This window comes from Excalfactoria chinensis, chromosome 3 (genome assembly GCF_039878825.1).
Source record: "Excalfactoria chinensis isolate bCotChi1 chromosome 3, bCotChi1.hap2, whole genome shotgun sequence".
NCBI lineage: Eukaryota > Metazoa > Chordata > Aves > Galliformes > Phasianidae > Excalfactoria > Excalfactoria chinensis.
In genome coordinates, this window is record NC_092827.1 from 55,555,916 (window position 1) to 55,580,432 (window position 24,517).

Below are 24,517 nucleotides of genomic sequence, written 5' to 3' on the forward strand. Positions count from 1 at the left end.
CACAGTGATTTTTAGTTGGTTTCCTTCAGATATAAGGCATCTGCAATTATATTGCCTTGTGACTATCCTCTGTGTGATTTACTTCGTCAATGAGAGTTGCAAAGATTTCAGAGGTAGGCAAGTTTGCTACAAAGTTCCTGGAAACGTGGCCAGGTTGAAGGAGAAGCTCATATGGGATTGGTTTGGGTCTGCCCAGTTTGTTCGCTCTGGCTTCATGCCGGATAAAACCAGGTACACTGCTTGTGCACTTGAATCGGCTTTGGAAGAAGCAAATTAGCTGTAAGCCATGTGGCCTTGCGTTAGGGTTATTATGCTCTGCTGGACCCAAGTGGAGTTGGCGCACATGCACAGTGATTCTGCAACATGGTTACTCTATCCACAGATAACTGAACTTGATTGTAATAGATGGTCATTAGAGGAGGAGGTAAGATGTCTGTTGTTCGCAACAGGCTTTCAAAAGTCAGGGAGAGAAGAAAATACAAGCTCATTTATATTCCAGTGATCTGTGAACTGCTTAAATCACTGCTTCTGAAAGCTTTGGTAGCATGTGAAAGTATTGGTGGTCAATGAATATGCTAAACGATCCAGCCGTACTATCCAACAGCAGCAGCAGCAGCGACACCCATTGTATCATGAGAAGATTATCATCTGTGGCTTGGGGTGGGAAACCTAAAGCGCAGGTCTTTTTGTCTTGTTACACGTTTTTATGGTTTGTTTTGTGTGTTTTTTTTTTTAATATTATTCCACAGGGATTGTTTGTTTTCTTCACTGAATTCAACTGTTCATTCTGATGGAAAGGTACCAGATAAAAAATAAGACATTCAGAAACTCCACGCAGCTATACGCATTCTGCCTGAGCACACTTTAGCACACCGCTGCTGTATTTGATGCTCAGCTGGATGGCTGAGAGCTCAGAATGGCTGTCAGTGATAAGATTTCTCTTTCTCAGTAAGTATTACACCTGCTTAGGCAGTTTTTCTTCTAATAACATGTTGTTTTAGGTGACATTAGAAGTGTATTAACAATATAAAGGAGAGCAGAAACATCAGAGGCTAAACTGTTGTAGCCAAATCCATAGATGAGCGTCTAAGAAAAAGAGGATTCCCATACAGAGGTACTGCATAGGGACACTTAAAATTGTCTTCCCTTGCATCTGTGAATTAATAAATATTGGGAGCCTCTGAAAAATAGTGTGTCAAGCTTAGGTATCAGTTATGGGCTTAATCCCATGAGGTTGGCAATATTAGACAAAGGCAACAGATGTGACACAAAATGTGATAGGTTTCATTTGGCTCCAGGAAATTTATGGTATTTGAAGAAGATCCAAACTCAATTTGTCTTCTCAGGTCCCAGAAAGTTCTCTGCCTCCTGTAAGCTTTGAATCATAGTACTGAAACTCAAAAAAATTTTAAAGCACCAAATCCAACCTATGATGTATGAACCAAGATATAAATAACTAAGGGGCCCGTGTACCCAGAGTGCTCTTCTAGACTGTGTTCATTCCCTTTAGAATTACACAATTCATCCTGCTTAAGAAAGATGATGGATGAATGATGACTGAAGTAGAAGTCACTTGTAAGCTTGCCAAACTGCAACCATCTTGGCTGAAATTGTCCCTGAAAGGTATTTCTCTTGGGGGTGAAAAAAAAAAGCTTTGGTCAGAACAAGTCATCTATTTCCAAGTAAAAGCCCATGGAAAAGATGTATTTGTTCTATGTCTAGAAGACTTGTCTGTATTTTTTGCTATGGAACTGAATCTTTGGAAGAAGGATTGCATTTATGTTAGTAACACTTTCTACTCTATGGAGAAAATCTATTTTGTACAAGTTCTAGAAAAAAAAACAACAACATCCCTACACTTCCCTGTAATACACAACTCATTCTCTAAAGTGTTTATCAACTTTGGAAATGGTCCATCTACTGGCTGAACAGTATTTGCCGTGCAGTTGCTGCTCTGTTGACTTTCTCCAAGCTATGCAGAGTTTGACTTGCAAGATGTGTAACAGAAAGGGGACCATGACCTTGGTTTCCGTGTATTGTCAGTACCCCCCCCCCCCCCCAAAGCTAATGCAAGTAAAGCAGAATTCAAGGAAAAGAAACAAAGCTTTGAGGAAAACTTGAGCAATGAGAGTAGGCTACAGATAAATAAGCTAAATGGAAAGATTTCTAGCCATTCCCTTGAGAACTGCTGTACAATTAAATTATTAATATTTGTTAAGTATGTCCTGGCTGCAATGAAAAACCACGTACAAAATTCTGTGAAGGAATCATTAGTTTTGTTGTCAGAGAAAGATACAGCAGGCAGTAAATAAGTCAGGCTGCCACACCTTGAACCACAAGGAAAATAACAAAATATGGTTTCATCATTCACCAAGTACCATCCATCATGTGTTATGAATGAGGCAGAGGAAAAAATATTGTGCGATCATCTAATTAAAGGCAATATCATAATTCATACTCACAAGAGGCCAAATTAAGGTTGAACAGACTGCCTTCATTTTGACATTACCTCACTCTGACTTTGCAGTCTGAATAATATTCTCTTGCCTTAGTATGAAACATGAAAAAAGGTATTTTTTAAAGCTGGTTAGAATGACTAACCATAGAGTTGCCTTAAATTTGTGACTTAATAATGTGACTGTGTGCCCTAGTTTGACTTTACAGAGATCATCCTCACTTTCAGTATGCATTTGGATACCCCAAAATAAATACACACAGCTCTCATACCATCCAGTTACAAAGGAATTGCCATAATTTGTTAATTATTGCCACAATTTCAGAACTAAATTTAGTCTGTGATTTATTTGGGTTGTATGTGATAAAACCGTATTTTGCATTCTTTCTGTAGCAATTGGTACATTATTTTACTAGGATCTGACAACACTTTCCCCAGTATTCTGTAGTTTGTTACTCTGCCCACAAGAGCAGTACCTGCTAAATCGCCACTAGTGCACGTCATATCCTCTTGGACATTGTGAGTAGACTAAAAAATGGCAACCTTTTCCAGCTGGCCCCAAATGATAGCTTGTCATGTCAGTGTACAAGGCATATCATTTCATTGTTTGTTTTGAATTTGCTATTCAAAAACTCTTTCTCAACAACAACTTCTTCTTCACCGTTTATTTTTTATTAAGTAAGTTTGGCCAGCCTGCGGGGTTCTGATATGTACTTGGTTAGCCTTTGAAGGCTCTGATACCATCAGTTTCAACACTGAAAGCTTTTATAATCTACAATTTGAGTTAAAATGTAGTCCTGAAGAGACCATCAGCCTGAGGTTGACATTACTGAGATAGGTGTGGTGCTCCTGCCCTGGGAATAAAAGAGCAAGCAGCAGGAGATGTGTGGGTGGTTGCCTCTGAATGCAGCCTTGAAGGAGTTGTGTTACTAATCCTGTCTTCTAATGCTCCTGTCTTTAATGTGTGCAGGGGCAAATGGTGGTGACAGATATTTTCCATCAGCAGCAACCAAAGAAAGCTCCTAATCAAATTGTAATGCATGCTAGTAGAACAGGTCATAGACACTGGGGTATCCCACCTGCTCTGCACTGCTCCTGTGGTTCAAAAGCATCACATGCTGCTTTAGCCAGCTGCTTAAACTGGGGTCAGCGGTGTTGCAGTGAAACACAGGAGATTTTATCATAAATGTGGGCCATTTTATTTGGCTCGAGATGTTCATAGGTGTAAAAGTGCAAATGTCGTCAGTATATCTGATCATAGTATTAAAGCTGGGTTGCACATGCAGCCTTGGCTGTTTCAGAAATCCCAGGAAATATAAATGTTTGCAGGTTTGATGGGTTAATTTCAACAGAGGCGATGATCTCTATTTTTTTGAGGCAAGAGGAGCAAAGGGGAAATGAAATTAGTCTGGAAAGTAAACAGATTTGACTGTCGACATCTGTTTAGAAAAGTACTTAAGCACTTGCTGAATTCAAAGCATACGCACAGGTGCTTCTCAATGCACAGGCTTTGCTGAATGAGGGTGCAAGAGCACTTGCAGGTGGGACGCTTTCTGTAGTGCTTCCAATGACGTAATTAAATGAAAAAGCTTTTTGTGTTTAGAATGAAAATAGGTCTTTTGAGCACCGTTACTTCCTTTTGTATTATTAAATAACTCCAAGAACAGAACCGTCCGATTTTCAGACCATAAACAACAAAGAGGTTTAACGTATATTCTCAAAAATAAGCAATTTTATTTTTATCTAGAATGCTCTCTGTGTTGTCCAAGTAACAGATGGAAATAAATGGATTTTAATGTAACCCAGAAGAGCAAGTTGTAGTCCTGCTCCCCTAAGTGCCCCTTTTTGTTCAGACCACAGCTGTAAAAGGGTTTGAACCTCCACACCGTAAATGCCAGTACAGAAATTTGAAAGATAGGGTACAGACTTCTTGGCCCACCAGAGGAGCTTTTTGCTGTTCCTTAGAGCTGCGTAAAAAGAGAGAGAAGTAAAATAGCATCTTTTTCTCATTATCTGTATTGTAGCTAATCACGATGTCCAAGTTCAGCATTTCATACATAGCTCATGTATTAAAAAGTAAATATCTACGATTAGGCTGGAGAAGTATCTCTGCAGTGTGCATTCTAAATATAGAGACAGCTACAGTACAGTCAGTACTAGGACATAATATCTCTTTTTCTAATATGCAAACCATCCCCACGGTATGTATATTGGATATATAAAAGTTCAACACTGACCTGTGTACGTATCTATATATACACACATGTTAATACAGACACACACGATCTGCAGTTGAAACAAATAACGACAGGTGTTAAATGACAGTTACTTGCTTACCATGAAAAGAAATCAGGAGCTATGAAAGGTAAAATTCCTGTTCTGGGCAGTAGTTCCATCCTGTCTCCAAACTGGCAGCTCGTGTTGCTTCTTCTTTTCCCCTCAGCGTAAGGCTGCTGAGCACAATCTTCAGCCACAGTTCCCTGTACTGCACTGTGGACACATACAGATAGATAACATCTACAGAGTGTGCACTGCTTAAGAAATGTTTGCTTCTGCATTTCTGCATGTTTAATCTAATTTTGCAGGCAGAGCGGTGCCTGGCTTGCTTTCTACGTATAATTGTCCTCATTTATTTGCTATGTAAAACAAAATAATTTGTTCTTATTAAATAATGGTTCCTAATTTAGCTTCTAAGTTTACACCTGACGGATGTAATAGGATAAAAGATGGGAAGGTCATCTGTCTTCTGCTGCTGGTATTAAGCTGCAAACCATTTTCTCTGGAAGTGTCTTAACAAAATGGGAGTATGGAACAGAGGAAGGCAATTAAATGCAAAATACTTAAGCAGTAAAGATTATCACAATATCACAGTATCACAGTATCGTGCGAGTTGGAAGGGACCTTAGAGATCATTGAGTCCAACTCCCGGGATTTGAGCCCTCTGTGTAGCAGAGCAGCATTTCTGCCACTTACGCCACAGGGGGGATTCAAACCCCAGGCCTCTGGTGTTGCAAGCAGCAACTTATACCACTGCGCCTCCATTATGATAATGGAGGACATCTACTACATGTATACAGTATGGCAGAGTCGCCATTGGGCAGGTTATAAAGCAGGAATTTCAGGAATGATAATTTCTTGGGACAAAACAGCTGTGGAGTACACAGAGGAAGAGAATGTTCAACCTGAAAAGCATGGGGACTCATTCAAGATGCAGTCCCAGGTGAACACTGAGCAATACTGACCACAGCATGAGGATACTCACCCTCCCTGGGGTGAGAAGGTACCTAAGCTTTGTACAGTGACCCTAAATATTGGAGAGGAATGTTGTGGAGGATAGGAACGAACAAGCAAACGAATGAAAGAAAGAAAGAAGGAAGGAAAAGAAACCAAAATCAATAAAACAGCTGTAAAATTTTTAGATTACACTTGTAACACATGCAAGCCTCAGGGGCAGGAGCATGGAGTGTGCATGGGGAAGCTTACCAGGGGAATTCAACATGTGCAGACCAGCAGGGCTCGTGTCCCACATGATGGGAGCGCTCAGGACATTCTCTCCCAGAGGCCTTGGGTTTGGTTATTCACTCACACCCATCTGAAGGTGACTTGCCTCCAGCTGAGCCATCATACAAAGGAACTCTCTTGGCACAGACAGCGGGACCTTCTCCCATGCAGCAGGAACATCTTGCAGTGAACCCTCATGAGGCAGCTCTGGGGAAGCTGTGTAAGAGGGAACGAGAGAAGATTAAGCAAGTTAGAAAAAAAAATCACCTGACTTAAGTGCTGCCCACAGCTGGGTGCTTCTACATTCAGAAAGATGCACTCAGGCAAATTGGGTTTCACTCTCTCTCTTCTGGGGCCACAGATACAGATGGTTTTGAAAGTCAAAGGAGCTGCTGGGACCAACCCACATGCCGAAGTGGTGCTACAGGCATCACGAGGAGGAGAGGACAGCATGGAAAATCCCAGGTCTGAGGAATAAATACTTAGGCAAATGGCAATACATTGTGATACTTTCAGTGGTGGAACCACTGGTGAGATATGCATAATTAGAGGCATGCCTGTGTAGTGGTACGATTATAGATTTATAAGATCATCTAGGTTGGAAAAGATCTTCAAGCTCACAAAGTCCAACTGTCAACCTGATCTACGTACGATATCCCAGCTATTTCTAGTATTACAGAGATTTTGGAGGGAGCTACACTTCTGAACTAGAGGTAAATTTAGAAGGAGTTCCACTGGATGGCCTACGATACGATTAAAAGAATGCTTGTAAAGTCAAGCGCCTGTTTGCCACTGCTGTTAAGGCTGCAAAAGTTATGTTGCAAAAGTTATGTTGCAGTGTTGCAGCAGACTGTTTGTAGTGGACCATATCTTAGCCATGCTGCAGGTCTTTTCCTTCAGCAGGAGCTCCATGTAGCCCAAGGCATAGCTGAACTTTGGCTGGAAACACAGCTGCTGTGCTTGTGAACGCAGATCCCATAGGATGACATACAGACTGGAATGTACCGTAGCTTTGGTTGGTGTGTGTGACTGGAGATTTCACACTAACTCAGAACAAAACAAAAACAACAAAAGAGGAAGAAAAAAGATGCCAGGCTTTGTTTAATAGAACGCTGATGACAGAGGTACTGGAAGGTTTCTAATTCCTTTCAACGCTTTTATTCATGATTTAGATTTTGCTGGTTACAGTTAATTTTTAAAACCCTCTGCATTTTGCAGTTTACACATTTGCATAGCGTAGGACTACTTTCAGGAACATATATCTGCAGATCTGGGGCATGAGCTGTTCTCATAATTTCAGTGGGATGGAGAGAAAACAGTTCAAAGGAGGAGGATGGGGGAAGGGAGGCATTTCCATATTTTTTTAAGGAATCATTAAGAAACACAGGCAAGAATGTCAATCATATTTCTGTCTTTAATATTGTCAGGAATACAAAAGTTCACAGAGCACATGTGTGAGAGGGTGCTGCGCTGCCTTGACTACATGATCTGCATGATACGTGTCAGAAGATGGGAATGTTGCTATGGCAATTGTTCCCGTTCCTGAATACTAAGTTGACGAATAAGCCAGTCCACAATAAAGCAGGCTCACTTATGAGCTTGTCTGCTTGGAGATGTTAAATATTTTCAGTTTTTCTTGAAGAGATGCATAATTTTCTGCCCTGGCTTCTTAAAGTCAAATGCTCCTGGCCTCTCTCCTCTCCCCTCCACACAATGTTTCTGTGATCTGGAAACTACTGAAGAGAGGGACTTAGCAGAGTTTTGTGTTGAGGACTGTTGCAGTTTTCCCACAGTTCAAACAGCGTCCTTCAATTTACAGCTTAATCAGAAAGTAACAAATGGGTTTTCTTGCTACATGTTACGTTTCCAAAGCCATTTTGCTGCTTCATAAAGTTCTGTATCAGATTCCATCCAGATCATACTAGCATCTTCCCATTTACATTGTCCCCTGGCAGGACAGCGAAAGAGGGACAGGTAGCCATTACTTCCCCTACTACCATTTTACTGTGCCACCCAGAGATCCCATTCCCTCCCCACTGTACTGCTAAGCCTCTCCCTGTTTGCTCTGTAGGTGCTGTGACAGGAAAGCAGCGCCTTGACCCTACAAACTGCACATTTGATTTCCATTTGCATATATATATATATATATACATATATATATATATAAAATCACTCGAACACCCGCCTAGAAAGAAAACGTACCATAAAGAGCTTGAGGATTTATTTGATGCCTCATTGTCCAGTCGTTGAATAATAAAGCCAACAGAAAATAATCATCTGTCATTGGAAGAAACGCAGCTAAACCAGCAAGGTAAGAGAAATTTCCTGTCAAGTTTAATATAGATGCATAAATTCCAATAAGACCTACCACACTGCCTCAGAGAAGTCATGGATTTGTGTGGACCCAGAGGTATCCACAAATACAGGGCATCTTTGGAAACTGCAGGTGCAGGTGCTTTACACAGAAAACTGTCTTCCTGGTGCATCATTCATTCATGCTCTGTAGAAATGCATTCTAAGTGGAAGAATTTCAAAGCTAAGGCTTAACTCTGAAATGTTTATTCAGACCATCCAGCTGGTCTGAGGTTTTTGATACCCACCTGACCCAGAGGCAGAGCTTATCTTCAGACCACAACCACCAGAAGAGATGTCAAAAGCTTCCACAGTGCAGGGCACAAAGAGGTGAAAAACATTTACTTGTTTAGCAGAGTGCTTGGTGCTTTACCACAAGGTGCTTTACAGGCCCAGGAATTTTAAACTCTGCGCTTTCTTTCTTTCTTTTCTAGCTGAGTTCATTTTGTTTCTCCAGTTTTAAAGGACAAATCTGAGAAGCCACTCCTGCTTCAGGTACTTTCCACATCCCTGAGCAAGGAGACCAGGAAAAACAGCAGACAAAGATCGTTTATTTACAGTGTTCTCCACCAGCTAGAGAAGATGATGAGCTGCAGCTGAAAATTTGCTGACAATTTTAGTATACGGTGCTGCTCACCACTGAATGGAGACCAGTACACACTGCTTCCTGATAAGCACCGCCACCACACTCTGGGCAGGTTGCCCAGAGTAGGTGTGAAATTTGTGTCCCGAAAGACAGAAAAGCTTAGATCTCTCTGTGAAAAGAGGGGCTTTGCCTCGTCCTGCCAAAAGCCGTCTGTGATTGGGAAGCATTAGCTGGGATGTGAGCGCTGACTGTTGGACGAGATGATCTCAGTGGTCTTTTCCAACCTTAATGATGCTGTCACAGCTACAATGGCTGCACTGTTTGCAGGCGGCCTGCCCCCCTCAGGTGACAGCCGCACTTTCCCTTTGCTTTCTCCACCCATGGTGAGATTCACCGCTTGCCCTGGGGAGAGCTCCTCAGCATTCATGCCCACGAAGAACCAGAAGAGCTGGAATAAAACAAGATTTATTCAGAAAGAGGGCATGAATCCAATTAGAGCAAAACTAACAGTCTACACAACACATTTCTTTCTCACCTCTGCGGAAGCTAATCTAGCTAATTCCTCTGTGTAGTAACAGGAAAATAATCAATACGTTACAACTCCACAGCAAGTATCTGAGGATACAGGCAACAAATTGCAGCTGTCTGGGCCTCCAGCCCATCCAGCACTGTGAGCAAGCAACTGCCTCTGGTGTGCCCTCCAGCTTTTTGCTGTGTTGTCTACATTCAGGCCACATCTCATTTTCTTATTCCCAAATAAGCATTCTGCTTAGCTTTGCCACCGTGATGTGAGTTTCCTAAATAAGAAGATGTTCTGGGAAAGACATCCTCCTGCGAGCTCTTGAAAAAAAAGATAGTCACTTTTTTTCAGAAGGCTTGGCATTTGTACAGGCTGCACTGACATCCTGCGGCTTGATTTCCCAGCCTGGAGTGAAGGTGAGCACACAGGGATGGCTTCACCCCCAATTCCTATTCCCTCTTCCCATTGCCCCAGTTGAAGAATAGAGCGGCACCTGGGATCTAACCTCACCACGTCTGCCATCATGCCAATGCTGCTAGCTGGGACAGCAAACCAATGCCACCCCCCCTTTGTGGTGTCCCTTGAATTATAGCCCATAGCAGCAGGGCTGGGAGAGAGTGCGCTGCAGTGACCCATTGCTGGGTGGAGTGTTGCTGGGATGCCTTTATCTGGGCATCTTTGTGGAAAAACTCATTAACACCCTCAGAAATTTACCCCCATCCCTTGGGGAACCCAGGTGGAGCCCGCTGAGCCATTCCACAGGGTACCCCTGGCCCACTCTGACCTGCACCCCCAGCCCCTGGTCAGACACTGCGTGAGAGTACCCAGCCCCAACAGACTTAATGTTTCCTTCCCCTGGGGAACAGCATTAACCTGTAACTTTTTAGGCATCACTCGATCAGCTGAGTAACAGCTATTAGCTTTGGACTCTAGGCATTTTTATGAGATATTGGTTCCAGGGCTTGTGGTTTGGCATCAAAAGCATATTATTCACACACAAAACAACTGCATTAAAATAACATTAGGGATCTGGCTGAAACTGACAAAACCTAGGAAACTCAGAATTAAGGCTGAAAGTATGTCCTTAACTCACCCACAGCATGCCTGTTAGAGCAGTTCATATTGCATGTGAAATCCCCTGGCGCTGGCCCCTGCCCCAACAGATCTGTGCTCAGCACAAGACTTTGGAAAGGAAACCAGAGCTGTATCTCACCCCAGGCGAGTCATGGCCACTGCCACCTCCACACCCTGGGGCCAGTCATCAACACCATTGCCTTCACACGCCAGGCCAGCCAGGGCACTGCTCTGCCTTGTCATGAGGGAGATGCTCACCACCCAGTTCCACCTCACCCAGCAGGTGATAGCTGTTATATGGCAAGCCAGGCCAGGGCTAAAAGAAAGAAGGAAACAAACTGTCTATCAGGGTCTGCTGTGATAGGACAAGGAGGAAAGGACTCAAGCTAAAAGAGGGGAGATTTAGACTGTCTATAAGAAGTTGTTTCTTTTACAATAAGGGTGAGAGTTGGTGGATGCCCTGTCCATGCAGTCATTTAAGGTCAGGCTGGAGGGGCTCTGAGCAACATGATCTAACTGTGGGTGTCCTTGATCATTGCAGGGGAGTTGGACAGGATGACCTTTAAAGGTCCCTTCCAACTTAGACAATTCTATGCTCAGGATTTCTGTGTGTCTGAAGCTATAGAGCTGTGTTTCCAACCCTTTTGGCAGCACCATGGCAGCCAGAAGGGAGGTGCTGAAAAAACAGCACAGGCTAAGGAGGGCTTTGCCCAGCATGCAGCCAGGGGTGGGACATGAACCTCCAACCCACATGGCAACGTGCCCCCATCTGCTGTTGATTTGCTCTGATTGATCAGAGCAGCACAGCAAGGATGAATCATACCCAGGGTAGGGACTGCTAGGTGACACCAGGACACTGGGCTGCAAAGGCTGGAGTAACACAACAACAGCAAGGAGGAGACAGGCCTTACCGAAACCTGTCATGAGAAAATCTTTGGCCCTGAAAACATCTTCTAATGTTCCCATTGTGGATTCTGTCACTGTGGGGAACTGTAGCCAAGACCTAGTGTGGGGGCACAGGTTGCTGCAATGGAAGCTAAGGGGAAGAGGGGAACTCGACACTGCCATATGCAGCTGTGCTGTAGAGCCTGCAGTTGGAGTTGGAGGACACCACCACCATGAGGACCTCACAGAATTCATATCATGGCATCTAGTGGCTGAAAAGTGGAGGGAGGGTCCACAGCAGACTCGCGTGTTGAGTCAAAAGCAGCAACTCTGGGACATTCCCAATGAAAATACTTGCTGTGCTCCTCTGAAAGCCCAGCCTTTGGTCACTGGGCATAAACATCAAAACCCTTAATTGGCTGCTGGCTCTTGACAAGGTGTATCTGAGCTTAGGAAATGGTGACCTCAGTTGCAGCCATGCTCTCTGCAATAAGGAAAGCAGCAGCCAAAGGAGTATCAGAGGTCACCTTCTCCCAGAAGAGCTCCCTGCAGGTGCCCAGAACTCCTAGGAACAATCGCCAAGCCCTTGGAGACAGGACCAGCCCTTCTTTCTCTAAGGCACTCTTTTTCCACCCTGTGGCCAAGTATCGCATCCAGACTGCAGCTAAATCAATTCCTCTAAAAGCCCGCTTGAAATGAGTTTCACTTCTGCTGCTCTGCCTATTCCTTTTATTTATGAGCTCTGCCATCTTATAGGAAACAACCCAAGATGTTCATGCATGAAGCGTCTCTAAGGGATAAATCATATATATATATGTATATATATATATATATATATATATATATATTAAAGTAACAAAAAGAAAAGTGTTCAAATTCCAAAGTTGCCATGTAAAAAGTGGTGCACCTTAACCATATTGGGTGTGATTTTTTTCCTCAGTGAGGTGAGAAAGACATTTGCTATTCACATCTTGGAAGCCAAACAAATAGCATAATTGTTTCCTTTCTCAGCAATGGCAAATGCATCTCAACTTAGCTCTGTGCTTTATACTTCTATCCCATAAACCAACACATTCCCTTGCAAAATGGCATTTGCAACAGAGCACAAACACTGTGCTATACCTGGTACCGAGTCCATGCTTGGGGTCGCAATCAAGACCTTCTGGTGATAAGATGGATGCTCTGTCCCAGAAACTCTGCAACTAAGTTTACCATAGTATAATTTCAGTTTAATGCGTATGAAGCCTTTTAATGAAGAACAAACATTTCACTTACTGCAGGCTCACTTTCAAATGTCATTTAGGACTCCAGCAGCAGGTTTCCTTGGTCTTCTTTTAAAGCTGCTGAGTGTCTGTGTGTCCCAGGTAGTACAGCTTGTGTCACAGGTGCTCTCTGCTTCAGAAAGACAGGGCTGAAATGAGCGGGAACTCCTCAAAGCAGGGTATGTACCCACAATACACAAGTGATGACTGTATGTGAATAAACACTAATCCTCTGCTGCAATTCCTAAACCTAAGCCTAAAAGTAGAAAGTAAATAGAAAAATCTGCTCCGTGTCAGGCCCAGATCCTATCCATGTTGCATGGGTCATGAGCAAGGACAACATGGTTTCTTGCTGCTTTGCTGTACTGCACACACACTACAACAGAAGTGAGAGCAGCTGCTATCATAGTTCTCCATATTGTTTCAATTTCACCTTCTGAGCAAAATATCTTGAATTCCAAAGAGTCGGTGTGCAGGGGCAGCTGGCACCTTTTGGGACAGGGTCAGTGTGACGCGGCACAGAGCAAACCCCTGAGCCTTCTACTTTCAGCAGCTAGAAGGCACTATGCTTTGCCTCCTCTGCACATGAGCATACACTCATCCTTAAGATTTCATGGGACAGATGTTCAAAGCTGCACCAGTGAGTGTCTGCAGAATGGTAAATGCGTGTACAAAAACACACAGCATGCTTACAGAAAATGGTGGAAAACAGGCCTGGGTGGTTTTTCAGGGGCCACCTGGAAAGGCTGGCTACCTCACCTGTGCGGTCTCCACAAATAAGTTCTCATTAGAAAACAAAAAGAGGTTGAAACTTTCAGGTATGTGCATGCTGTTAAGCTCACCATGCACTTTAACAATGCAGTTTAAATGGCAGGTAATTGTTTCCATATTAAAGAAAGCTTAAGAATGACTGACAAGATCTGCTTTTGCAGCTCCTATTTCTGCCAGTCATGTTACTGAAGATAAAAGTAAATAGTGCATGTTTAGAAAATGTATTTTTAAGGTTGGGCTTTGGCTGAACAGTAACTTCACAAGAAAGTGAAGTCTCCACAACTAGCTGAGACTAAAATACAGCAAACAAAAGTATTAAAAAATAGGCAATAAAGAAAAACTAAAGCTATGCAACCAAAAGGCAGTTTCACCAAATAGACACCTGCACTCTCTTCCAGGCTTGGCATCAGAGCTGAACGCTTGGATCCAAGAGCTGATTAACTCTTTCCTCCTACTCTAACTGCCTCCCACTCATCTGCTCCTCCACAGTCCCTTCCTTATCTGCTTTTGCTGCCAGGTGGTCTGGCACTCACTTATCATGGCCTCAGAGAACTCTGCAGTACAGGGGATTGGAAAAACAAACTAAATTCTCCTCCTGAGCCAGGCAGGTAAGTCCCCAGGTGCTTGTCCTCATTACAGAGATTGCTCTGGGAGCTGGATCCAGCTGGCAAATGTTTCTCATTAGGATGGCAAGGCTGCAGATGTGAAGCTGGAGGGAAAGTACATAGCTGCTGAGTAGAGGTGGCCTTGGGGCTGTGGAGGTGAATGATGAGTTTAAGTGTAGAGTTCTGTGTTGTGGAGTTAGTTAGTTCTGTTAGTTGTAGCAGTGGTATGCATTTTTAGTGCATTCAGGTTTGCTTGGGTTTGGATTTTCTTTCACTTTCTCTGCTCTAAAGGTGTTATAATCTTGAAAGTGTTAATTTTTTCTAGTTCTAGCATAGACTTAGGACAGGAAGAAGCCTGTTCAGGGCTGTTGGAGTTTGGATCTTGTGCCATATGTGGGGGTTGTGCTCCAGCTATTTTTCTGTTAGGTATATGAGGAAAGGCAGGGGGAGTAGGAAATGCTCAGGCTTTGCTTATTTTTTTATGCTGCCAACAGTGTAGTTCTGTAGAGGAAAAAGAAGTTGAAGTGTTGACCTGGCATGCCAAAGTCATGGGCAACACTTGACAGCATTTTCTCTCTTAGAAGTATCTTGGATGCATGGGAAGGTGGTCAAGAACAGGAGCTGTTGCAACTGCCCTTTTGACTGGAAATAGTAGATGCCAGCAGTATCAAAAAACAGGAAAAACAAATAAGATGCAGGTCAATTGCAGGAGCTCTCAGAGTCCTGGTGCTTCAGGCCTGTAGAAGCTCTGCCTTATGTAGCAGAAGGCTACAGGGCTGCCTAAGGAGCTTCCACAAACAGTGCTTTATGTGGCTGATTGCAAGCTGTGCGGCACTCACGCAGCTGTGCAGTATTTACTGGTTGGAACTGTTGGGCCAGCTGGACCACAGTGCACACAGCCATGTGTCTTCCCAAAAGTCAGCAAGATGTGTGTTTGCACATCCCAGCAAGCTCTGCTTGCAAGTAGTTCAGTGGCCTCTTTCTCCTTTGACTCTGTATATGGAAGGAGATGCGTTCTGTGTAACCCAGCCAAAAATGGCCAAGTTCTGCTCTCTGTACGTTTCCAAGCATCAGTAAGTCTAATAGCTGTGCTTATTCTGTGATAGATGACGATAAGCACTGGCTGAGGAAGCCGTTGTCTGTGAAGACAGTATCCATGTGTCCGCTGACCCCTGTTGTCTCTTACTCTGTGCTGGTGGCACGTGCCAGACTCTGTGCTGTCTCAGTGCCAGGTGACTGCAGGATCCATCCAGCCGACTGCTTTGTGGTGATGAATTGCTGTATTTGCTGCTGGCATGCTGGCTGCGTACGGCAGGTCAGTATCTCTGCCTGTGGTGGGCCTGCATTGCAGCTATTGCTTTCTGAAGAATGTACCTGAGAGGAGGGGATTAAAAATTAAAGCAAGAAAAGACGCCCACACAGGTGAAATAATAATAGGGAAAAAAAAAAATGAGGGAAGTCTTTTAGTCCTCAGCCCTATGGCATGGTTCAGCTGAGGGCACAGGAAAGCTGGGCAAACACAGATGAGCAGCCAGGCTTCAAAATTACCCCACCTCACCCATCCCTGTTTCCTTCCATTGCAGGGAGTTTAAGATCTCCGTGAAGGAAAATGATTATCGTTGAGTCACACCAATAGCTGTGATGCTGGCTGCCTGCCCCCGCCAGCCTGCTGCACCACTTGTGTGCTAATGTTTGGATTCTAGTGGTGGGAAATGAATGTCAGCCTGTACTCTCTTCATGCACCATTGAGCTGTGCTTATGGTCGCTTTTGGCAGCACCAAATCATCAAACAGATAAAACCATCAGTCTTTTTATTTCCAAACATTAACCTAACTGCTAATAAAGCACAGCTCATGTCATCCTTACGGACTCTGCAGAGCTGAGTCACACCACAAACGGGATCCGAATGCTGGAAAATGGCTCGTGCTTCTTCCTCGTGCTGCAGCTGGGCCTGCTGTGTGAGTGGGGCCTGTCTGGAGTTCTGCCTCTGGCTTGCAAGCCAGAGCTGCGTGGGGAAGCTGGTGGAGCTGGGCTCTGTCTGCCTAGCACAGTCCCAGCTCAGGTGGGGAAGGCTTTCCAGGCCTCCAGGTGGAGGAAATGGAGCAATCCTCCCTCTCTGTGGACTTTGCCTCCAGTGGCTGGAACATACTTTTCCCCAAACATCTCCCAGCAAAACTGGAGGGGTTTTGTAAATTCATTATGTCACAGAGGAATCTGTTTAATCAGCTGCCTTTCCCCAGAGGTGCTTTGCATTTAATGAGACGCTTGATGGAGGGAAGCAAAATTGGTTTATACGAGTTTAGGCTGAGTGCCTCTAGCCAATGTATTACTGAGTGCACTGTAATTTAGAGGGGTAAACGGGGAGGCTGAGCAGTTATCACCCTGTTTGCTAGAGGTCAGCAGCAGGGGTGAAAGGTAAAACCTAGAGCTCTGCATTGCACCATCCCTTTCCTAGGTGTCATCATGATAAATAGCATAAATCTCTGTGCCACCAGGAGCCTGCTCCCTGATGCTGGTGTGACCTGTTGGGCTCTCTTTTTTCCCAGCACAGTTTGCAGTCACTCAGCAAGGCACATCCTTGCTTAGCTTAAGTCTGAGGATGTCTCACTAATTCAGAAAGTATCCATATGAGGCATGCAGCACGTATGCGGGAAGGGCATCAGGAACCTAGTGAGCTAGATAGTGGGACGCAGGGCTGCAACGTGGAATAGTTCCAACTTTAGGTCCAAAATCCATTATTAAAATCTTCCTCTGTGAAACTAATGTACAATGAGCAATCTTTTGTTTCCTTTGCACGTCCACTTTCTGCAGCTGCCTGTGCTAACCACCAGATGTTGGTCACCTTGTGACCTGCCTTCCTGTGGTGGGCCGGCTCTGTGGCTACCAGGCCTTCATCATTTAGCCCTCATTTTTTCTTTCCTTCTTCATTTATCTTGAGGAAGATAAGACTGAATTATCAACGGAAGTGGAATTTCACTCAGACAAATCTGTTTAGTTACCTTTCCGAGCATCCATGATGCATCTTTTCTCTGTGTCATTCTGCTTAAAGCTAGTGGTTTATTACTCACCTGAGAATAGTTTCTAATTCTGTGTGATCGCTTGTTTCTTGGATGTAGGTATGTAGATTTGGATGCAGTTAAGATATCGTTGGTTTGTGTGAACTGCTTAAGATAAGTAGCTTCAAATTAAAAGCATTTTTTTCTCGCAAAGTTAATGCTTAATGGACAAAAAAGTAGACGTACATTCATCACATCATATTTATTTTACTTTCAACTGTTACAGTAGGTAATCTATGTAATGTATCCGTTTAAGGTTTTGTAATATAAATACAAGTCTGTGAGGACGCCCCTTACCATCAGTCTTTAACACGCCATCTAGAGATTACTTATGGGCTACTGGTATTTTTCCCACCTTTTTTCTTGTTTTAGTTAAAGTTTAAAATGACTGCAGACAAAAGCACAGTTCAGCATGGAATTGATTTTACGTCATCTGGTTCCACTTGATATGATATTAAGGTATTTAGAGAATTGCATCGTCATCTCTTGCTGTGAAGTTGCATTATGTTCTGCAGCCCTGGCTCGCTTAATAGTGCTTCGGTAACACATGCTTAATTGCTCAGCAAATGACACAACACGTGAAGAAATAGTACCTAAAGCATGATTTATATCTCTTCAGGCAAAGACACTGAGAGCTGGATCATCTGCCTTCATTATTCTTATGGGAGTACAGAAGGATGTGAAAACTGTGGTCAAGTCAGAAGCTAAGCTCACTCGGAATATACGCCTTTTATTAAAGGTATGTCTGCTCTATCAGTCAAGCTCAAGCCTGAACCTCTTCTTAAAACTAAACACATGCACAGTGTATTAATATATGCATGTTGTGGAGAAGAGGTTCCTAGGTTTCTTGTAGCTCTGAAGTCATGTAGGCTGGGTGCTGGTGTGATTACCAGAGCCCAGTGTGCTTGCTGTATGTTCTCTACAGGGAACTGGCGTATGCAGCCAGGTAAAAACAGTATGTGATTTCAGTGGGGTACGGTGGGTCTTATAGGGGAAGAGGGAGCGAGGGGCTGGATGGAGAGAAAAAGACTTTTTACAGACAAGGTTTCCCACTGTGAGTCTACCTAGAGTGAAGAACCTTGCCAACACAAGCATTGGTTCATAGGTGTATAGAAAGTGGTTAGAACTGATGCGGAGCAGAGTGTACTAGATACATATTTTTTAATAACTGTTTCTTCCACAGCACAAAGACTGCCTCCAGTCTACACTCACGATTTTTTTCCCTGTAATTCCACTGCATTCATTGCCTTTTCCTTGTAGTAATTAATACAAAAGAAATAAATGGCCCAACGTATTGTTTTTACAGAAGAAAACTAAGAGAGAGATGTGTTGGAAATAGGACAGTAAGCAAAATAGGCTGCCAAGTATGCCCCGCATATTTCACTGGATCAAGGCTTTAATGATGTTGTATGTTAGTGTTTTGCATACGTGGTACGTTGTTTTGCCATATCTTTTGGGTTTATTTAATTGTTTTTCTTTCTGGGCTATTTTTTCCTATTCTCCTTTATTTCTCACCTTTTTCTTTTGTTGGAAGGAAATCAATAAGCACATTCAATAGGCCAAACTGAAATATCATGAGATTGCATGAAATGCTATCCCTTCTATGCGCTCCTTGCGAAGTGTTCAGACAATGGTAGCCTAGTTCAACCAATGGTACAGTCAAACTGCCTGTAAGATGAGCCTAAGTTCATTCACAAGTTCAGACTTTGTGTGCTGCCTACACAGCTTTTGTGTTCAGCATGGCTGTAGTCTGTGCTCTGAAAGGTGTTTGGAGAGAAAGTCCAAGGTCCCTCCTAGGTAGTGTGGTTTAGTCATGCGTGAGCAGACTACAGTCTGTGCCACTAGCACGTTCAGTAAACCCTGCATTTCATTTGTAGGGTGTTGCTGGCCCAAAGCAGAGTACCTTCATGATGCACAGAGGAGCTAAAAGTTGATAGCACAGAAGGGAGCCTGGCATAGTGGATGCCAGAACTTGCAGTGCTCTTCACCTCAGAGTGCTTTTGAACACTTAAAAAGGCTTGAAAACCTCTCCAGGTTCCTTGCCTTAGAGTGGATCGGTCTCAGAATCCCACGGAGAATCCTTAATGTTGCTGGCTTTGTTGATTCATTTGCCTGGGTTCTAAATGTTACAGTTCTAAATTATCAAACTGTATGTTAATGAGGAAGCGGTATCGTGAGTCTCTTGCTTCATGTGATTCAAGTGCACGACTCCTTTGTACTTAGATTTCTATGGGAAGCAAAAGTAGAGAATCTTTTGCTTACGAAATGGTGAAAAAGCAGAGAAATTACAAGAGCCATGAGGAAATGTCTGGGAACTTCTGGCAGCACAGTCCAGGAAGGAAAGCATGGGGTGTTATGCTATTTTTGTGTACGGTCATCTGTTGTACGAGCTACAAACCCTGTGGACTTTAATGATGTCTCCTTTGAACTCTGAAATCCTGTAACTAATCTGAGTCGTTTGCACAGCTGAACAGACTCAAGGTCTCTTAAGTAAATTGGAAATACCTATAACTCTGCAGGAAATTAGAGACAGTCAGGTAGTCCCATAGCAGAGGAAGAAATAAAGAAAGGAGCTATAAAACCTCTGGTCTCTGGGAAAGCTCCGGGTGAAGATGACTTTGTAATAGAATTTTCAAAACTCCTTCAGTCTGACTTGGCTCCCGTCATACGGAAAAATGTTCAAAAGGCCAAAGAGAAAGGGTTCCATTTCAGCATTAATTGCAGCGTTGGGTTTTCTTAACCCTCTTTCCTAGGAAATAACTCATTGATGCACCATTTGCAGTAATTAAATTACAGGCCAATTCTTTTGACTAATGTGACTCAGAAGACAGGTTAAAATAGCGTCTAGAAAAATTCTAAACAGCGTACCTTATGGACAAGAATTTAGCATATGCCTTGAGGTTCACATTAATCAGAAAGCTGCTCAGAGTCTGTGGCCTGTTATTATCATTTGCTATTTTTAAAATTCTCTGAAGTAATCAGAAAATCAACCAGCTCAACAGCCCTAAAGAGAAGCTGCTTCCCACCCACCAGCAGCGGCTGACTTCACTGTTGACATAAAAACCATGAAGATCTCAGCCTAGTATTCTGCCATGTAATTGTATCCTTAATTTTGGCCTTGTTGAAAGTCTGCTGGAAAACTGAGCTCGTGTGTCCTCATTAGAAGCAATTCATATGTAAATCACAGAAGATTATTATTATTTTTTTTAACTTGAAGAAAGAAAACCTCCCTGACTCAAACATTCTGCAGGCTCTTGCTCCTCTTGTGGTTCCTGTGTGGCTGTGACTCTTGGCAAATCTGATGCAGTGTGAGGGCTGCTGGCCGCACTTTTGGCTGCTCTCGCCTTAGCTGCTGGAGAAAGCATCTGTCAAGAGACATTACCTTTTGCTGACCTTGGCTCAGTCACTGCAAGGACATGAGCTGAGCTATGCTATCTTCTATGCTCACATGCCTGGCAAATACCCGTGGAAGGTGCTTCTCTCTCTTGAGTCAATAGTAGCCATCTGGTATCAGCTTTTCTGCATATAAGAAGGCTCTTTTTTTTTTTTTGCTCTTTTACATGCAAAAATAAGCTGAAGTGGCAGCTTAGCAGTAGTGGAATGACATCCTAGTGTTAAAATAGAGTAACTTTGAAAATGCATTAAATAAGCAACAGTTGGATGAGTTCTCTGGACAATAAAATTGATAAAGAAGCATACGAGGTAACAGCCAAGTGCTTGTGTGACAGTACGACTGATAAAATGCAGGCACCTGTTTCTTCTGAGTATTTCTGGATCTGGAAGTAGAAGTTATTGGTAGTACTGAAGGTGCTGACAGCGATTCAAAGGTGTAAAGGAATGTCAGGTCCTCACTGTGAATTCTGTGCTTTTCTATTGGATGAGCCGAGTCCACTCACACTCTCAGCTGATCCTGAAAAGCAACATGGCTGAGGTATTTGTGTCTCAGAAAGGTGAGGGTGAGTCTCTGTTGCTCAGAAGTGGATTTCAAACTATTGCTGAATGTGTTCAGAGATTTCCTGTTGGTGTCATCTTACTGTAGACAAAAAAATACAGACGAGTGGAAGTAGGTTGCAGAGGATGAAATTCGGATTGATTGAAAATTGTTTGTCAAAACCCTCTGGATTTTGTTGAATAAATAATCCTACGAGGAAAAGTAGAAGGGAACAAAGCAATAAATAAATAAATAAGAATCCCAAGGTAATATGTGAGGCAGGTAATTGTTTACTGCTCATGAATTGTCCAGTTCATTGCAACAAGAAATTATAGCTGCTTGAAATCCAACCTTGTGCCCAGAAAATGTGTAAAAGCGCAGCTGGCCCTGTCTGGGCTGGAAATCTTTAAGACTAATGGCAAAGACTTTATTTTGAGAGAGTATTTAGCTTCAAAAATGAATAGGGGCTGCATGTTCCAAATGTCACCTGTCAATTTAACAAATGGCAACTATATACACATCTTAATGCCAGATTGCCGTTTCATTAGGCTCATTGTGGCTTATCTATAGCAACTGGCATTCTAGCAGCAGCAGCAGAAATACGGGAGGATAGAGGATCCTGATCACTGCTGTTTTTCAGCTACATGCTGCATACTGCTTTTGGAATGCAGGAAGAGAGAAAAAGGGCACAAAATGGATAAAATGCCCAGCAAGATGGGGAAGGAGGCACGTTCTTCAGTACAGCTGTGCTGCACTTGGTCTAATGCCCCGTAAAGATAGGGTGAGAGGTAATGGCCTCATATTGTGCCGGGGGAGGTTCATGCTGGTTATTAGGAAACATTTCTTCCCAGAAAGAGAGATGAGGCGTTGGCACAAACTGCCCGGGGAGGTGGTGCAGTCACCACCCCTGGAGATGTTCTAGAAACGTGTGGACGTGGCTCTGAGGGAAATGGTTAGTGGGCATGGTGGGGATGGGCCGATGGTTGGACTAGATGATCTTAATGATCTTTTCCAACCTGAATAGTTCTGTGATATACTTGACCCAGCTTCAACCCATTGCAAGTCTGTTCCCAAACTGCCCTCTGCTGTGCAGAACAACAGTTCCACGAGAACTGTGCAAACCCAAAAATCCCCAAGCTGCAGCTGCCCACGCCAAAGCTGCCAGATCTTCTCAGTGGTGGAAATGCCACTCAAGTGTCCCACAGTGTAAGCAATCAAGGTTTTGCTGCAACCACTGCAGAGAGCTTTCAGCCCACCCTGTTGTCAGTGGCAGCTCAGACATCCTGACGGAGCTCCCTGACAGGATAAACAGATTTCAATATTAAAAAGTGCACTTGCCAGGTACCATTCTGAGTGATTCATTCAGACCGCTGCTGCCAGTAGAAATGCTGCACAACATGTCTGGAAATATGTTGCAGAGAGGATGAGAAAATGGATTTCTTAGAAAAACTTGTTTGCTATCTGCAGGGTCAAGGTTAGCAGTAACAGACAGGTTACTGCACAAGTGGAGGGTTTCCTAGCTGAGTAACTGAGCTTAGGGGTGAGGCCAGTGCTGGGAAGGCAGCTAGGTAACTTTGTTTCCCAGCTAAACCCACTTTGTTTGCTTGCACAGCAGTATTCTTTGGGGCTTTGCTCAGGGATTTGGACGTGGAAAACACAAATAACTGTTCCCCTGTTGCACAGTGCTCCAGCAGGAAGCTGCTTCTCACTGGGAGTCCTCCTGTTCCTGTGATTGCAGGCACAATTATACAGCTGCAGTGTGGACACTCCATCCCCGGACAGCTCTGCGTGCTGTGGCCAGGCCAACCTGCTCCCCTGCAACACACACCCATAGTGGCTTGCAGGGAAATGGTATACCATAGAATCACAGAATGGCTTGTGTTGGAAGGGACCTTAAAGATCATCCAGTTCCAACCTTCCAGCCATGTAGATACATACAGGGTTATATGTCCATGTTCTTATTTTCATTTTACTTTCTTTCATTGGGTGTGTGAAAAAGGTAGTAAGTCACTGAGGTCAGTGTCCTTGCAGCCAGTTGCTTCAATGCATGCTTGTTTTTTCCAGCTGTATCATTTGGCTTAATAAAAGGTGTTGCCTCTCCCTACAAATCTTGTTTCCCCCCGCCAGTATGGCTGCACTGATAATGGCACACATCACTGCAGCTTTAATGGCTACATCTCAGACTTTAAAAGGAGAAAGTCACAATCAAAGTCATGTCAATATTTATTGCACTGCTTCCTTTTATGCAGAGAAAGCTCTGAAGATTACAGAAGTGCCCCAGCAAAACTTCCACCGTATGTAAGTGTGAAATCCTGACACTAAAAAAAATCAGTGACTGGATAATCCTTCCCATCGGCACCGGGATCTGAATCATTTCATCATTGCAGAAATGGCCCCAGCTCCTCGAGCAGCCCACACAAGCATGAGCTGAGGTTGGCAAGGGTAAGCACAGCTCAGGTCACGGTGCTGCTCCTCAGCCAGAAAGTGCTGCAGAGCCCGAGCTGCTGCTCTGGTTCCCCAGCTGAACTGACAGGGAAGGGCAGAGTTAATTACACCGTGCCACGCATTTAGATCTACAGAGCGCCTCACTTCATGTTATCCTCCTATTTTAATCGCTTAGATTTCTAGAAAACAAAGTAAGGCACCATGTAAAACATCACTATGGAAACATCACAGGCTCACCCGCACTTGACTGCCAAGCGACTACCTAACTGAAGTTTTACATCCTCTTGGATCGCTGCTGGCCATCTGCTCTCCCTCAAACTTCTCTGAGTTCTTTATATCCCTGAAAAGTTCGTTTTTAGAAAGGAGAGAGGAGGAGAAAGAAAGGGGAGAATCCAGCATTCTTGGCTATCACGGGGCTATTGTGAAAAAGGAAGATAAACTGGCTTTGGGGCAGCCCCTTAAAAAGACCAAGCTCTGCGTTTTGTGAAGTAATTCTGTAGAAAACACCCCACTTTCAGATGCACTTCCACGATAAGGGTATCTATTGGCAGCCACAAGGCACAACAAATAAACAGCTGCTTCTAGTACTCTGGCACTAATCGTCTTCCTCTCTCTTTCCCTCCTTTAGAGTCAAATGTATTTTCTTCTAAAATGCAACAGTTACTGCCTACACTGGAGCTGCTGGCTGCTGGCTGCAGGCACCGCGGTCTTTCTCCAAACAAAACACAGCAATGGATTTCCTGCCAAGCACTGGAGAAGTTTGAAGACTTCAGTTGTTAAAAACACAACCTTTTTATCAGTGCCCCCAACCCGCCAAAGGTAATAATGGGCCGCAGCGTGTTTCCATTAACGCATAGGACCCACAGACATTTCGAACGCCTAATGGAGAAACTCCATAAAAGCACATATTGAAAAATAAATTAATTAAATTAAACTGTCATGTGAAGATATCACTTAATTTTACAGAGCGGAAGGCGCTCTTAATGGGAACGGAATGGATCAGTGAGCATTTCAAAACCCAAAGCTATAATTTAAAATCAGCCTCTCTTCCAGCATGCGAGTCACAAGACGTGT

At 43.6% G+C, this 24,517-nt stretch overlaps 3 long non-coding RNA genes across 5 annotated transcripts; 2 read left to right on the forward strand and 1 right to left on the reverse strand.

Moving 5' to 3' along the window:
• The first annotated feature begins 711 nt into the window (after window positions 1-711).
• LOC140250654 (uncharacterized) lies at window positions 712-24,252 on the forward strand. The gene is made up of 4 exons (XR_011903227.1): window positions 712-948; window positions 17,687-17,806; window positions 23,248-23,440; window positions 24,072-24,252. It is a non-coding gene; the product is annotated as an uncharacterized lncRNA (long non-coding RNA).
• Window positions 8,705-13,950, reverse strand: LOC140250652 (uncharacterized). Of its 2 annotated transcripts, none has more exons than XR_011903223.1 (3): window positions 13,789-13,946; window positions 12,649-12,768; window positions 8,705-9,342 (listed from the first exon to the last, which is right to left on the reverse strand). It is a non-coding gene; the product is annotated as an uncharacterized lncRNA (long non-coding RNA). The 2 variants fall into 2 exon arrangements; XR_011903224.1 differs by lacking the exon at window positions 8,705-9,342 and adding an exon at window positions 12,515-12,575 and having other exon boundaries at window positions 13,789-13,950.
• On the forward strand, window positions 14,107-15,991 carry LOC140250653 (uncharacterized). 2 transcript variants are annotated; one of them, XR_011903225.1, is made up of 3 exons: window positions 14,107-14,167; window positions 15,118-15,326; window positions 15,595-15,991. It is a non-coding gene; the product is annotated as an uncharacterized lncRNA (long non-coding RNA). The 2 variants fall into 2 exon arrangements; XR_011903226.1 differs by having other exon boundaries at window positions 14,162-14,258.
• Window positions 24,253-24,517: the final 265 nt, after the last annotated feature.